The sequence below is a fragment of the Crocodylus siamensis genome, chromosome 6 (assembly GCF_052110815.1).
Source record: "Crocodylus siamensis isolate JL-2025a chromosome 6, ASM5211081v1, whole genome shotgun sequence".
NCBI lineage: Eukaryota > Metazoa > Chordata > Crocodylia > Crocodylidae > Crocodylus > Crocodylus siamensis.
In genome coordinates, this window is record NC_143400.1 from 64,481,395 (window position 1) to 64,497,734 (window position 16,340).

Here is a 16,340-nt window from a genome sequence, read left to right on the forward strand (position 1 = left end):
ATAAAGGGGAAACAAATGGCCACTTTTTCAAGATCGGCAAGAGATAATAGCTGAGTTCCACAAGGATCCATCCATGCTGGGCCTGGCCTTGTTCAATAATTTCATAAACTACTTGGAAAAAGTGAGTGCACGGTGAAATCTTCAAGTTTGCAGATGAGCCTAAATTTCAGGTAGTCAAATCCCTAGCTGTGGGTGAGAAGCTGCAGAAAGATGTCACAAAACTCAAGTGGACGGACAGAGTGACAGAAGCTTCAAATGCAGAGTAATACACACAGAGAAAAATAACCGGAAGTATTAGGTATACAATGCTGGACTCTGAATTAGCCGTTACAACTCAAGAAAGACAGCTGGGAGTCATTGGAGATAGTTCTCTATAAACATCAGCTCAATGCACAGCAGCAATGAAAAGAACCAGTAAAAAATGTAGGCATTATTAGAAGCACCTACCCACATATTAAATAATGTGTAAAATTCTCATCTTCACACCTTGAGAAAGGTGCAACAGAATTAGAAAAGGTACAGAGAAGGGCAACAAAAATGGTTAGGGATACGGAAAGAGACGAAGACCCTTCAGTTTGGAAAGAAAACTGCAGGGGGCATGGGTGAGGGGGAATATGATAAGATCCATACAATAATGAAGAGTATGAATAAAGTGAACAGAGAATTGTTATTCACTAGTCCCAGAATACAAGCTAGGGGGCATGCACTAGGGGTGCACCGATAGAGATTTTCTTGGCTGATACTGATAGCTGATTTTTATGCCTGGTGAATAATCAGCTGATACCAATCTAATAACTGATTTACAGAAGCACAGGTGAGCAGCGTGCAGAGCAGCGCCCTGCAGGTAAGTCTGTGGAGAGTAAGGGTCATGGGGGAGAGAAAACACTTATGGGGTACAGACAGACAGAGGTCCCCACAGTAAGGGAGGGAGTGGGGCTGGGGCAGGGGCAAGGTCTGGAGGTGGTGCCCAACCAAGACAGTGAATGGGATGCTGGGGCAGGGAGCAGGATGGAACCCTGGCTCATCAAGGGAATCAGTGTCCCAGAGCTTAAAAATGGCAGTGGTGGCACTTGGACTAAAGCTCGTCAAATGAGGTTTAGTTAAAAGCAAGCCACCACCATTTAAGTGTATGGATGCTTTTAGGAGCAGAGCTAAGTGGGCTGAAGATGCCATGTCCCCAGCCCACCTGGTAGTGAGAGGCACAACTCACCGCTCCCACAGCCACCAGGACCTTTAGCATTCACTGAAATTAACAGTGACGATGCACTTAAAACAAACTAGAGAAAGTACTTTTTAAAATGTAATGCAGTTTGTGTGAAACCCATTGCCTATAAACAAGATTATGGGAACAGATAATATAACCAGGTGAGATCCACTGAGACCTGCTGAATAAAGTCAGGGATTGTTCTCCAACAGCCCTAAAGCAATGACAATAGATGCAAGGAAGAACTTGACAGGGAATGGATTACACTAGACATGCACTCTCCCTCCAATGCAGCTACTACTTCCAGTTCCAAGATGGAAACTAGGGGGCAAGGCACCTGTCAAGGGGCAAGGCTACCCTTGAGGATCCTCAACACCTCACCAAAACTTGTTAAGCAGCCCTCCAGCTGAACTAATAGCCCACCCCTGCGTAAGGGGCTAGACAGACCATTCATCTAGCCCAGTATAGTATTTTATTGCTTAGTTAAGGTTCACCAACTTCAAGAAACTTTACAGTTTGGCACAGAGTGCATTTAAAGGGTCTAGTTTAGCTTCTAAGAAAGGGTATGCTAAGCCACAAATCTGTCCCTCCTCCCAAACAGGTGGGCGCCAAAAGAGGGTGGTAGATCCTGGGGTGCCAAAAAGTGATCTTCACCATAAAAAGGTTGGAGACCAATGGGATAAAGCAAATAGCCTTTTGTTTCACTCGTCTATTAAAACATGCCCAAATATTTCAACTGGTTTAAAGATTTACACTAAGCTAGAGTGAGAAAATCTGAATTTAATTAAAAAAAAAAAAAAAAAAAGAGACCTAAAACTTTTTTCTCCAAAAAAAAATAAAATAAATAATAATAAAGTAGTAGAAAGCAATGGCAGTGAACCTGCCAAAGATGGACTAATACAATGCATGCTAGTCAAATCTTTGGAGGTGAAGTTTTATAAATACAGCACAAGAGGCCATGTACCATACCAGAGATAGCCAAGCAGCACCTCATGAGCCACATGCTGCTCCCACACAGTTTTAAGTAGTTAAAAATCATGTATTTGCTCCCTCATTGTTCATTTATTTTCTATTTTTGATTTTCTTTAGTTCCTGCTTATTACTGGTTATTTAAACAAATTACTGTTTGCAACAGAGGGAGGCAGGGAGGAAAGAAGGGGGAAGAGAAGCTGTACAGAGATCTCTGGCTCTAGGGAATGCTCCTCTTCCAATAGTGTCCCACAGTTTCTGCTGCATCAAGATTTTGGTTTGTGGCTAGAAGTATTAGGAAATCTGGCCACCCCATACTATATTAAAAGGACAGATTATGTGGAGAACCAAGGAGCTTTGTTTTTGTGTACAAGAAGCTGGCGAAGTCATCACATGCTTTGGGAGCTAGGCTCTGACTCCAGGAGGCATCACCACACATCCCACCAGACCTTCCACTAAGCCTACTCCAAATAATTCTGTACTCCAATTTTATTCCATTTTCCTATCAAAGTTCTGATGGGCTTGGTTGTAAAATTCTAAATTTGGTGGACTCCTTATTTGCGTGGTGACTATCAGTCATTGCTTATGGATGATTTGGGGTACTTCAAGAAAAACGACCTTACTCCATCCATCTCCTTCCACACAGAGACAAAGATACAAAAACAAACCCAATCAACTTTACAACTGCCTCCCTCCATCTCCAAACAAATAAACTGTACGCATTTTGTACTGCAATAGTTTACACGAGCTGAAATCCGATTGTTCTGTTGTTCAGAGAAAAAAAAACCAACACAACAAAAAACATACACAAGGTGAGGGGATAAGGAACAGGAAGAAAGTTATCTAGCAAAAACGAAAGAGCAGATCCAGCAACCAGAAAGCAGCAATACGAGTATCAAAAGCAGGACTGAACAGAACTGATAATGTCCTTCAGACAATACCCTCAGTGTCAGTTTCAATACCTAGGAATTGGAAGAAAAAGAAAAAAAAAAAAAAAAGTGTCATGGCAAGTCTTCTAAACAAAATAAGAAGGAAAGAAAAAACTAATCTGGAAAAAAACACTACTTCTTTCAAGAATTCTTGTACCACTCCATTAAAAAGTGATGCAACGCACGCAGACGTAAAACCACTGCAAGAGATGCACAGTCTGGTTCTCAAATGAAAATGTACGAGAAATGCTTCTTGGGAGGCAACGACTAAGGAGGATGTGTCTGAACAAATCTGAATCAAGTGGTTAGTAAGCTTCTTTTTGTGTTGTTCTCATGGACAATGGTGGAATAAAAAAAAATGCTTAAATAAAAATCTGATTCAAATGTTTTAATAATCAGATTTTTTTATTTAAATTTTTTGTTCATTTAAAACGCTTTTCGAAAGAATAAAAGCCAACATAAAGATATCTTAAATTAAAACTACATTAAAGCTCAAAAATATCATCATGGAATGATGATTATATACTTCTAATTATATACTATTTGTAACAATATATTCATGTAACCTTTTTAGAAAAGAAGTTTTAAAAATAGGCCCAAGTAGACCCTGGACTATAGTAGGGTCCCAATCTTACAGGGTTCCCAGAGGCTCCTCTATAGATTAGTAAAGATTAAAGAAAACCACTCTACCCAACTGAACTCAGTGCTCAGTCTGTAGAAGATCCTATTAAGCATCTCTGTGATGCTTCGTTTCAGTTCTCAAACTATAGATTCGTATCTCCAGAGATAACATCCTTCTTAACAGCAGTATATAGAGGTGAGAGATAATACCCTCTCTCTGCAAGTATGCTAAGTTTCTAATGTTGACCTGGCTGAAATAGTTGTGTTTAATTTAAATATTTCACATTTATAACTAAAATAATTTAAAAAAATACAAAAATACATATGCTTGTTTTGTTAAAATAATTATACATGTTTGTTGATGAAAACTGAAAAATATTTAAAAATGCATACGCTTGTTGTTTTAGTTAAATAAAAAAAAGGTTAATGTTTGTTGTTTTTGGTGACGATTGTTGTTGTCCGCCTAATATGGCATGGCAAAGATACCCGCCCCCCAAATACCCATGATTAATCTAGTGAATTGGAAGTAGTTCACCTCCCAATGACTACACAAGTATCTGCTTCTATTCACTTTGGTTAATAAAAATCACCAAAATCAATCACTGCTTTAAAAATGTATAATGTGTATCTTTTAAAAAAAACAAACAAACCTACATCTCTCTCAGAGTTGTAAATAATATCTATAATGGTTGTATCAAACAAGAACGCACTATTGTAGAAAACTATGATTAAAACCGAGACTTCCTAACCACCAATTTAAAATCAATTCAATTTAAAAATCAAATCCATCCCATCATGGACTACCATGTTTTATTACATAGCAAGGGGTAGATCTGCCAAAGCACAAGTTTGACAATTACTTATTAGTTTTTAAAAGTTTGTGTTCAAAGTATGATTCACATGTTAAATAAGTATTCACCAGTTACTCACTTACTGTTACTGCTAAACCCCCTCAAAGTGATTTCTTTTCATTGCTCAGTATTACCAGGTGTTTCATTTTAAATGCTTCCCCACACCCCCATGTTATATTAAAGATAATCCTTACGACTCATTAATACTCTGTAAATTGGCACTTGTAAGAAGTTCTATAAACAAATGGTGCAACTGAACAGTTGCACAAGGGTTTTAAGCAACACTTTTTAAACCATTGTGTTTCAGGGTCTAGTTCTACCCTGCAGGGTTATGATTACTAATGTCCATCATCTGTAGTATCTAAAGCACGGGTGACCAGCCTGCAGCAGGTGTGCCACAAGTGGCATGGGCAGCTCCTGTGCATGGCAGGCAGCAAATCAGGAAGGGAGCAAAACGCTAAAGTCACTTGTACCAAAAAGTTTCCAAAGACTGTAGTAATTGTCGAACAGTTACACCATCCACCTGATAGTAGTATTCTGCCAGGTTAATTCATCCAATTGCCTTGAATTACAAGTGACTGTTTCCTTGAGCTGAGTCTCTTAATGATATATGGGCAGGGGACTGGGCTGAGAAAGGAGTTGTCAGTTGTAAGATAGTTACAAACCAAGCATGAGTTTAGGCACTCTACAAAGCAAGATAAATACACATGCTTTGATCCACAAGTATTGTGGCACTGCAACAGATTAGAAATTAAAGCAGCTTTATGCTATTCACTTTTTTTTTTCCCCCCTCCTCCTTTTTTTGGCATATCAAATAGATTAACACAGGGCTGTGCAACTTAAGTCCCTGGAAGCCACACACTCCATGAATCAAACCACAAGCCCCCAGGTCATGCAAATACTCCCCTGCCCTAACATTTCCATGCTGCACTGTACACCCACACCTCCTCTCCACCACTGCACCAGATGACCCACTCCCCTCCCTTCACCACATGGGTCTACAAGCACAACTCTTCCCTGTCCCCAATACATATGGGGACATGAACATGATGCCCTGTGCCACAACATGCATTCTTATGAGCGCCACCCCCACCCCCGCCATGGTGCACAATGTGCCCATCTCCACCTCTGCACCATGTGGCTGTGATCCCCAACCCCCCCAGATGGGCAAATCCCCCTCCCCCTACTCAGGAAGTAGTCCCACACTCACCCTTGGCTCCTTTAGAAGCTTGCCACACTGCCCCACCCCATGGGGCAGAGGCAGGAAGCAAGTGTCAGAGGGAAAGAGAACCCAGAGACTCCATCATCTGCCCTCACAACCACAGCAATGTGGGGAATGGCAGCTGGGCAAGAAGCCCTGTGTCAACATAATGCCTCACATGTTGTAGGGGCCAAAAGGTGAAAGTTTTTATCCCCTATTCAGCTGTCAATGGGAGCTTTCAGTACCTGGAAGACAGGTTCAAAACATGAGATAACATTAGCTAGATTTTTCTGCCAAAATTAATCCAGTTAATTTTCTTTAGTCTAAGTGGATATCGACCACTAATATGAGCAGGGCCATCCAGTATCCTCCAAGCGATTGTTTCACGGTAACTGATGACACTAGGAAAGACAACACCACCATCTAGTTTAAGACTGCAACACTCATGGCTAGGAAAAGAATCTAGTTTTGTTAGTCTACATTTGGATTTTGGCAAAAACAACAACACACCACCAAGAAAATCCTGTTCTACAATCACAAAATTTCTGGGGCCACCTTCCATCCAAATTTTGTACAGAAAGCACAAGAGCAAAAACAAAAAAACAACGAACAATAAAACCACACACACACACACACCATTCCTCAAACGAGACAGAGCATCTATCTCCAGAAAGTCTCTGCAAAATACAGGAAACAGACACTCCCTAATACTGACTGCCATTTGGAATGAATTTGTATTTTCTGCTATCCCTAGAAATGCTAAAGCTTTTAAATACATATGTAATCAACTTCGAAGCACTTAGTTTTATCAGCCCCCTCACTTTCACTCTGGCCCTCATTAAGGTCACCCGTGCCTGTGTTTTATACAGCTTATTTTTTCCATCTTAAATCCTTCTATTCAGATAGTTCACTTATTTAAGATTTCTCAAGTAACTGTGCAATGAAAAATGGTTGTCCATATTTCTGACTATGCAGCAGTATTATAAATGCCTTTTAATTGTAATTTGGTCTGTAAGTAGTGGTTGGATGTTTTAGCTTTTAAAAAGGTGCTGAGAGCCTGTTGAAAATGAAGTCACAAAATGAGAAAAAATCCCTTTTCTTGCAAGTTCTAGATCTGTTCCTTTAATGCTCACAAACAACTTAAAAATGGACTACAGGAGCCAGTGACAAGTACAATAAGATGAGGATGATTGCACTACAGATACCAGTTACAGCAATCCATCTATTCCAGCAGTTTTCAGCCTCTGGCCCTTGGTACATATTGCAGGCCAGATGACAGTCCTGCATGGGGTTATGCCAGTCAGATGTGGTACATGAGGCCAGGCCAGCATTTGGGATGGTGCCACAGCTAGATCCAGCATGCAGGGCTGCACCCATTGACTTGATGTGCCAACCTCGCACTGGATTCAGCCTGTGGACCAACCCTGCAGCATTTATCCCGGCTGTGAGACTCAAACTTTGAGTACCACTGATCTACTACATCAAAAATCTTTTAATGGAGCTTTGTCAGCTGAGGTACAAATAGTGAAAAGCTTTCAAAAATACTAGTTATAATAACCAAACATTACACACCACAACTACAAAGAACTGTAATTGCTTACTGAACTCTGTGGCAGTTGTTCTTAACTAGAGTGCCAAATCACTTTGGGGTGCCTTGAGATCCTTCCAAGTGTGGCAGGGGTGACAGACACACCTAACAATGTTTGCATTAGTTTAGTTTTGTAAATCGCATGTAGGTTTTTGCAGAGATTTCAAAAAACAATTTATAACATTAAAAACAATCCAGCTGCAAAGAACTCAGGGAGACCAAACCAGATCAAAAAATTGCTCTATTGTTTTCCTGTAGTCAAAAATAATGAACTGAAAAATTAAGAGGTGGCATTTTCTGAGGGGAGCCTTGAGTCTAAAAGCAGCTGAGAACTGCTGCTCTATGAACTGGCTAAAACTAATTTCAGTAGTCCTGCATCATTTACCCTCTTTCATCCCACCCAGAACTAATATACAATGGTCAGCTTTCATATGTTGCACAGGAAGAGTGAGCAGCTCAATTAATTTGCCAACTAAGTATACCCTAGAAATGCACCAATACATTGATCCATATCGTATCAGCATTGATAAAAGGAAAATTGCAGTTATCAGCAATCGGCCTTTTTTTTGGCTGACGTGGCTAATGACGTTGCTGATGAATGCTACATGCATGTACACAGCCAGGAGTACAGCCCAGCAGCTTGGAGACCAGCGTCCAGCCAGTAATGTCTGGGGAGAGGGAGCGAAGGGATCCAAGGGGGGCAGAATGAAGCCCCCAAACTGAGGGAATGACACCGAGGCAGCTCATTTTGGGGGGGGGGGGTATGGGAGTCAGGGAGAGGACAGCTTCCACTGCTGTAAGCAGCAAAGGGGAGGCATAAAGGGCACAAGGGAGGGCTGTCCACTGCAGGATCAGGGACAGGGGCTGCGCCAGGCTCTTGCTAACAGGGTAGTGGGTGGCTGGGCTGGGCTGGGCAGGTGCTGTGCTGGGAGCAGGGGAGTACTGCAAATTTTGGGGTAGCCACAGCTGCCTCTGTCCCTCCAGTCTCCCTGTCCCAGCACTATCACCACCCGCCTTGAGTACCCTTAAAACAAGTGGCATCCACCTCTACATTTCCTGAAGGTCAGCAGAAAGGTCCCCAAGAGAAGATGAGATAAGCTTCCTGCTCTTGGTTGAACCACATCCAGTCCAGCTCAGAAATACTATTACAGTAATTTCTGACTTTACACCTGTATGTTTCTGCCATGGCTGGCAGTTGTGCTGCAGAGCTGACATGTTTCTCCTAATAATCAGCAATAGGCACAGAGGTTCAAGCATGCAACAAGGATGAGATCTGGAGATTCTGGCTGCTGACCATAAGTAAAATGTAATTTTTCAAATGCTTATAGCTTGGCCAAAAAAAAGCAGGCAGTTTTTCTTAGGAACAGCAAAGCCCACGTTCCTGACACAAAGGATGCCCCATGGGCAAGTTTCAAGTCCCTTCTGCAAAACAGAGACACCAAGTTGGAGGGGGAAGAGGTGGGGGGGGAGGGAATAGGAGGTTAAAAACACACACACACACACACACACACACACACACACACACACACCCACCACATTTGCCTAGCTTAACCTCATTCTTACAAATAGCAAGAGAGCATGCCAGAGTGCAGCAAAAGAGAGAGATGCAGCCTAAATTAGTCAGTATCCTGGAAAAATGCAAACAGCTCAAGTTTTACAAAACTAAAAGCAACAGGTAACAGTGCCTACATACTGGGAGGAATAAAGCAACCTTATAGGAAGCGACTAGTAGCAGTACTTAATATAAAGCCATGCCAAAATGGCCAATCATTTTAATGAGATCTGCTCCAGCTGCACAGCTGGTTGCAACCAAACTACAAGGAGATTTTGCTAGAAATAACCGGCTGTACCTCATCATGCAGTATCCCCCTGGTTAAGGTTCACAGCACAAGTTCAATCCAGTTAGATTTATTGCAAATTTCTCACTTAAACTGAAGTGAAAGCAACATCAGCAAACATTTACTGTCAACTCCATCTTCTGTAAGGCAGGATTGACCCACTGTACTAGGGAGAGAGGGGGCATGACCTGGCCTCAACCTGGCTGGGCAGAAGAATGGGGATGTGGCCCAGCCCCAAGGAAAAAGGGGGGGGGGGGGACGGGGACTGGAGGGGTTAGCTGACCCCAAATCACCTGCCCTGAGGATGGGGACATGGTCCAGCCTCATTGCAAGAAGGGGCACAGCTTGGCCCCAACCCACCTGCACAGAGGGAAGGGGGAGTGTCATCACCTGGCCCCAATCTGGCCGTGTGGGAGGCTGTGGCCAGGTTCCCAGCTGCCCAGCAGGACTTAGGATTTTGGCAGTGGGGGAAGGGTGACAGTAGTGCACTGCTCCCCCACCAAATTTCCTGACCCATATGGAATCCTGCCAGCCAAATTCTAAAGCTCTACAGACCACATTTGGCCCACAGGCCAGAGGTTAAACAACCTGGCCCAGGAAAGTCTCATCCTAGAAGAAAAAAAAAAAAAAGTGACCCAAACTATTAAATATGCCCTCATCACCTCCCAGTTAGATTATGTGATAATGTACCTAAAAGTTGGGGCAGAAAAATTCAAATAGTACAGGAACACTGAAGCAAACATCTTCTCAAAGGAACCCAATTTCCAAACTCCATAATACTCTATAGCTAGAGCTCAATTTGTTCTTACCACTCAGTGGCCTGAGCACAAGACAACTGAAAAGATAGAGATATATATTTTATTAAAAGCACTGAAATAAAAAGCTACATGGTTGACTGCTCTGCTCTTCAGACACACCGCTACAAAGTACGAAGCTCCTCTGGGCCTCCTCAAAGTTGGGAGGATCAAGACCACTGCCATCAAGAAGAAGTGACAAGTGGTGGTGGTTAGAGACTCCTTTCTGCGGGGGATGGAGACATCCACCTGCTGGCCTGACCCGTTGTCTTGGGAGGTCTGCTGCTTGCTTGGAGCCTGCATCCAAGATGTCATGGAAGGATTACCAGGACTCATTTGGCCCTCTGACTGCTATAGCACACTGCTCAACTATACTGGCACCTATGATATTGCAAGGGCAGAACCCAAACAGATCAGAAGTGACCGTAGGGCTCTGGATGCAAGGGTGAAGGAGACAGGACTCAGGTGACACGCTCCTCAAATCCTTCTGGGCAAGTAGAAGGACACAGCTGGGAGTGGGCAAATCCTGCAGATCAATGCATAGCTACGCAGATGGTGTTGCCAGCAGGGATTTGGATTCTTCGACCATGGGATGTTGTTCCAGGAAGGATTGCTAGAAGAGATAGGATCCATTGGATGGAGAAGGAAGAGCATCTTCACAGACAGGGTCACTAACCTAGTGAGGAGGGCTTTAAGCTAGGTTTGCCGGGGGGATGGAGACCAAAGCCCTGCGGTTAGTGAGGAAGCACAAGCAGGAAGGTGCAACAGGGGAGGCCTTCTCATTCTTCCTGAGAAAGTAGGACAATTGGCTAGCTACCTCAAGTGTCTGTACACAGATGCACAGAGCCTGGGAAATGACTAGAAAGAACTGGAAGCCCTTGCATAGTCAAAGCTATGACCAAAAAAGAGAAGGCTTACAAGTGGAAGCTTAGACAAGTGACTAGGGAGGAGTATAAGAATAATGCTCAAGCATTCAGGGATGAAATTAGGAAAGCCAAAGCACAGGAGTTACAGCTAGCAAGGGATGTGAAGAGCAACTAGAAAGACTTCTACAATTACATCAGCAACTAGAGCAGGGGTCGGCAACCCTTGGCACACATGCTTACCATGGCACACAAGGCCATTTTCCTCAGCACGCCATGGCCAGCCCCGGCTCTGGGTAGCTGCTGCCAGCGACGGAGCCCAGGCTGCACCCAGCAGGGCTTGCAGCATCCCAGCTTCCTGCTGGGAGCGGCCCAGGTTGACAGCAGCTACCCTGGAGCCTCCCAGCTGCAGCTGGCCCCAGCTCTAAACAACTGTGCCAGGCTCCGGAGCCCAGGTGTTAGCCCTGTACCATGCATGCATGCCTGCCTGCCTGCCTTGGAGCAGGAAGCTGGGGAGGGGCCTGAGGCAGCACAACCCTGATCTCTCCACCACTCCCGGCTGTACTGCCCCACCGTCTGCTCAGAGGTGTGCACACAGTCGCCGCCAGCACAGAGCTGATGCTGGAGCTGTGGAGCCTGGCACAGCTGTTTGCACCCTGCCTGCTGCAGCTACCCAGAGCCCAGGTTGACTACAAACAGCTGCACCAGGCTCCAGAGCCAAGTCACCACCTCTGTGCTAAGAGCGGTGGAGAAACTAGGGTTGCGCTGCCTCAGGTCCCTCCCACACCACCTGCTCCCATGCACAGGTATGAAGCTGATACTGGGGCTCCACAGCCTGGCGCAGCTGTTTGCAGCCTCCCAGCTGCAGCCAGCCCCGGCTCTGGGTAGCTGCTGCCAGCTGGGAGCCCAGTCTGCTCCCAGCAGGCAGCTGGGACACTGCCAGCCCTGCTGGGGGCAGCCCAGGCTCCAACAGCTACCCAGAGCTGGGGTAGTCGCTGACAGCCAGAGCCTGGGCTGGGGAGCATGGGGCACAAGCAGGGCATCATGCCATGTACCCCTTGCCCTCATTTTGTTTTTCTGGCATGCCAGCACTCCAGCACCTTCCAAGGTAGGCATTGTGATGTTTTTTGACATTCTGGCCAAAATACTTTGCCTACTCCTAAACTAGAGGAAGATCAGTGAAAGTATGGGTCCTCTACTAAATGAGGGAAGCAACCTAGTGACAGATGATGCGGAAAAGGCCAAAATCCTCAATGCCTTTACCTCAGTTTTCACAGACAAGGTCAGCTTCCAGACTAGTGCACCTGGCAGCACAGTCTAGGGAGGAGGTGAGCAGTCAACAGTACCAAAAGAACAGGTTTGGGAGTATTTAGGAAAGCTGGACATGTACAAGTCCATGGTGCTGGATGCAATACATCTGAGGGTGCTGAGGGAGTTAGCCAATGCGACTGCAGAGCCACTAGCCATTATCTTTGAAAATTCATAGCAATTGGGAGAAGTCCTGGATGATTGGAAAAGGCAAAACATAGTGCCCATTTTAAGGGAAGAAGGAAGATCCAGGGAACTACAGATGGGTCAGCCTCTCCCAAGTCCCTGGGAAAAATAAATCAGAGCAGGTCCTCAAGGAACTCATTTCTATACACTTGGAGGAGGTGGTGGTGGTGATTAAGAACAGTCAGCATGGATTCACCAAGGGGAAGTCATTCCTGACCAGCCTGATTGTCTTTTATGATTAAACGACTGGCTTTGCAGATGTAGGGAGAGCAGTGGACATGATATATACCTTGACTTCAGCAAGGCTTTTGATAAGTCTCCCACTACATTCTTGCAAGCAAACTAAGGAAGTACGAATTGGATAAATAGACTGTACATAGAAAACTGGCTGGACTGTCAGGCTCAGAGGGCAGTATTCAATGGCTTGATGTCTAGCTGGCACTGGTATCAAACGGAGTACCCCAGAGGTCAGTCCTGGGGCTGGTTTTGTTCAATGTCTTCATCAGTGACTCAAAAGATGGCACAGAGTGCACACTCTGCAGATGACACTGAGGTAGGGGAGTAGTGGTTATGCTCAAGCAATTCCTCTCCTCTATTCAGCACTGGTGAGGCAACATCTGGAGTGCTATGTTCAGTTTTGGGTCCCCCCCCTACAGAAAAGACGTAGAAAAATTGGAAAAAGTCCAGCAGAGGGCAATAAAAATGGTTAGGAGGCTGTGGCACATGATTTACAGAGAGGCTGAGGGAACTGGGTTTATTTAGTAGGGGAAAGGAGAAGACTGGGGAGGGAGGGGATTTAATAGCAGCCTCCAGTTACCTGAAAGGTGGGTCCGAAGAGGATAAAGCTAAACTGTTCTCAGTGGTGGCAGATGACAGAACAAGCAGCAATGGTCTCAAGCTGCAACAAGGGAAGATTAGGTTAGATATTAGGAAAAAATTCAAGCAGGGTAATAAAGAAATGGAACAGGTTACCTAGAGAGGTCATGGAATCTCCCATCCTTGGACATTAATACCTGGCTAGACAAAGGACTGGGTGGGATGATCCTGCTTTAAGCAAGGGGCTGGACCAGATGATCTCCTGAGGTCCCTTCCAAATGTACGTACATACGTACGTGTGTGTGTGATTCTATTACCTGTAGGAAACCAATTTCTTGGGAGCTGGCCCTATACCATTGAACAAGTTCTCATAAGATCCAAAAATTATTAAAACACGTGCCATTCCAAGTGCTAGGATCACCATTTATCTTGCTGTCACATAAACAAATACTATATATAAAAGTAACAACCACCCTCCCCTTCACTCTTTACATAAAGCTGAAAACAGTATGCAACATGCAACTCTTATCGTGGAGTGGCTAGCCATACCGTTTAATGGTGCATTACAAGGCACTCCTGCTGTGACTAAAACGGCATTAAAAAAAAATGTAAGGAACCAAGACGTACAGCATTCTAGAAAAGTGTAAAGTATAATATTTACCCAAATCCAAGACTATTTCCAATTTAAGACGACCCCCAATAATGAAATTCTAGTCATAGAAAAATGTACAAATTGTTATAGTTTTCTAGGTAGAGAATCTAATTATTGGAGGGTCATCTTAAATTCATCCTCCTTCTGAAAAACAAACAGCAGGAAGGGGAGGCAAGCAGCCTGACCCCAACTCCTTGTCCCTTCTAGCCCTTGCCCCTGGCTGCCCATCTCCCATACCACTTTGGTCCTGGCCCAGTCTGGTGATAGTGGTGCCAGCTCCAGCTCCAGCCCCAACCCAGCAGGTGCTCCATACCCCCACTTAGAGCAAGGCCGGGCTTCAAATCTCAGTAAGTGGCCATTGTGGTGGAGGGGGGATGGGGAATGACCCCCAAGTTGGTAAAGGGACAAGGCACCAGCTACAGCTCCAACTCCAAGACCAAGCCCACATCAGAGCTGGAGTTCCTATCTACCCCCACACTGTCCCCAAACCACCACCCTGTGCTCAAATCCAAAGATGAGGGGCTTCCTTCTCTCCCTTCACTTCCCCATGTTGAACCTCCTCTTGGATTTTAATATATACCGTACACAGTCCTAAAGCTTTTTTTCATATTCTCTCCTCCTACTGTTTATTTTAAGCCATCAACTAGACTAAATTCATACAGGAAAACTAAAACAGAGGAAAGAGGGACTGTGTGTATTTAATAAGCAACAACATTTTAGGTTGGGAGGGGTGGAAGAAGACAATTTAAAGAAAATAAAGTTTCTTCTGACACCAAAGGCAAGATGGTGTTGATCACGTGGCTATAAAAACAGCTAAATATACAAGTCATATCTACAGTGATGGGACCACCCTACAGATATCTTTATGGAGTTTGATATAAATTGCCAAGAAGAAATACCCAGAAGGCTAAAAGTGACAGACCTAAAAGTGTAAATTCAACCCAATTCTGCCACCTCCTGTAGCAATTAAAATATTCTATCTTTTGACCAGCAGTCATACAGAGCTTGAAGGCTAGATTCATCTCACAAGTTCATTTGCATGACTCACAGAATAGTCAGACTACTCTGATTTTCTACACACTTGTCAAGAAGTTTCTGTCTTCCAAATGGTAACCTTAACATCATGTCAACATTAAACTACACAATTGATAACCATATTAGCAGATTGAACAGGCAAGAGATTAAGTGAAGTCCATGTGGACTGAAACTGTTGCAAAGGAAAATGCAGGAAGAGGACAGGAGACAGAGACAGGGAATGGGGAAAGAGACAAGGAAGAGATGGAGGGGCCCTTCAGGAAGCATATTTTTCCCCCTAAAGGGAGCAACAATAAGATGCTAACTACTAAAATTGAGTCACTGCATGAATGAGCCATTCTTTCCTTAAACGTTACATGACTCCCACTAGTACCCCTGGGCAGCTGGCATCATGGAGACACCCCACTCTCACATAGGATGTGGGCACAAAGGGCATACTCTTGCTGGGTTACAGTATAACCCTGATACTTCACAAATCCTCCTTTCAAAGAGACTGGAAGGCAGGACTGGGGGTCAAAACAACCTTAAGACGTACCCTAGGGTACACAGAGCCATAGGGAAGTTGCATGCAACTGCTGAGAGTTCTAGATCAGGGGTTCTCAAACTTTCTTCCTAAGGACAGGCCTGGCTCCCCAGCCCATGCCTACACAGCCCCAGGTGCAACAGGCAGGGCTCAGTGGCAGGGAGCCCCAAGGCCTAACTCACCTAAGCAGTGGCAGTGAAGAGCCTTCCTGCTCACCTCCAGTGCCACCCACAAGATGGAGACTGTGGGGCTGGGCCCCACCTCTTCCTTAGGACTGCCTCAGCCCTGGGGGGCCAAGGCAGCTTCTTCCCACACCATGTCAGGTTCAGCGGACACCCTGAAACCTGCTCACAGCCCCTGCAGGGATCCACACCCCCCCCCAGTGGAGAGCCACTGTTTCAGATGATCAAAGCAGTAACATCCTCTTAAGTCAAAGGCATAGGAAAACAGCTGAGCATCTCTTAATTTGGCAACCCACTGCAAACCGAGCAAGCTGTGAATCACGCAGGTACAAGTGATCTTAGTACAGCCTTACAACCCTGTTTTAGACCAGGTTCCTCCTGACCTGCACATGCTAGTTTTGTTATATAATAAACATGGTTCACACATACACTAGTACTGTAGCCACAATGGCCCAACAGGTTTGATTTCAAAGGTACTGGCATCTCTCACAAGTAAACCCTTACACATCCTTATGCGTTTTAGTATATGAGTGTCAATAAGACTAAATTTAAAGATTATCCTTGCAGAAAAGGAATGTCTTCTTATTCCCAGGTTTCCCTCACTACCTTCACCCAACAGGACTGAACTATACTATGCACTGATACAGAAAATTGGTTGGATACATTTCATATAAAACCCTTCAAAGCATTTAAAAAAAAAAAAAAATTGAACTTCAAGTTGTTTCTTTACTTTTTAATGAAAAGCAAGCATACAGAAAACTTAAAAATATTTGCTGCCAA

General features: G+C 44.4%; 1 protein-coding gene across 7 annotated transcripts in view; it reads right to left on the bottom strand.

Annotated features, from left to right (window-relative positions):
• Positions 1 to 16,340, bottom strand: part of TRIP12 (thyroid hormone receptor interactor 12) — a 124,697-nt gene that overhangs the window by 93,985 nt on the left and 14,372 nt on the right. Inside the window, exon 3 of one of the 7 annotated variants that reach the window (XM_090054334.1) lies at positions 13,170 to 13,250. The exons of 5 other annotated variants lie outside the window; for them this stretch is intronic. The gene's annotated coding sequence lies outside the window, so the exon portion shown is untranslated. Of the gene's footprint in view, positions 1 to 5,784; positions 5,805 to 13,169; positions 13,251 to 16,340 lie in introns of those variants that run through there. One more of the 7 variants, XM_090054335.1, reaches the window with a different exon arrangement.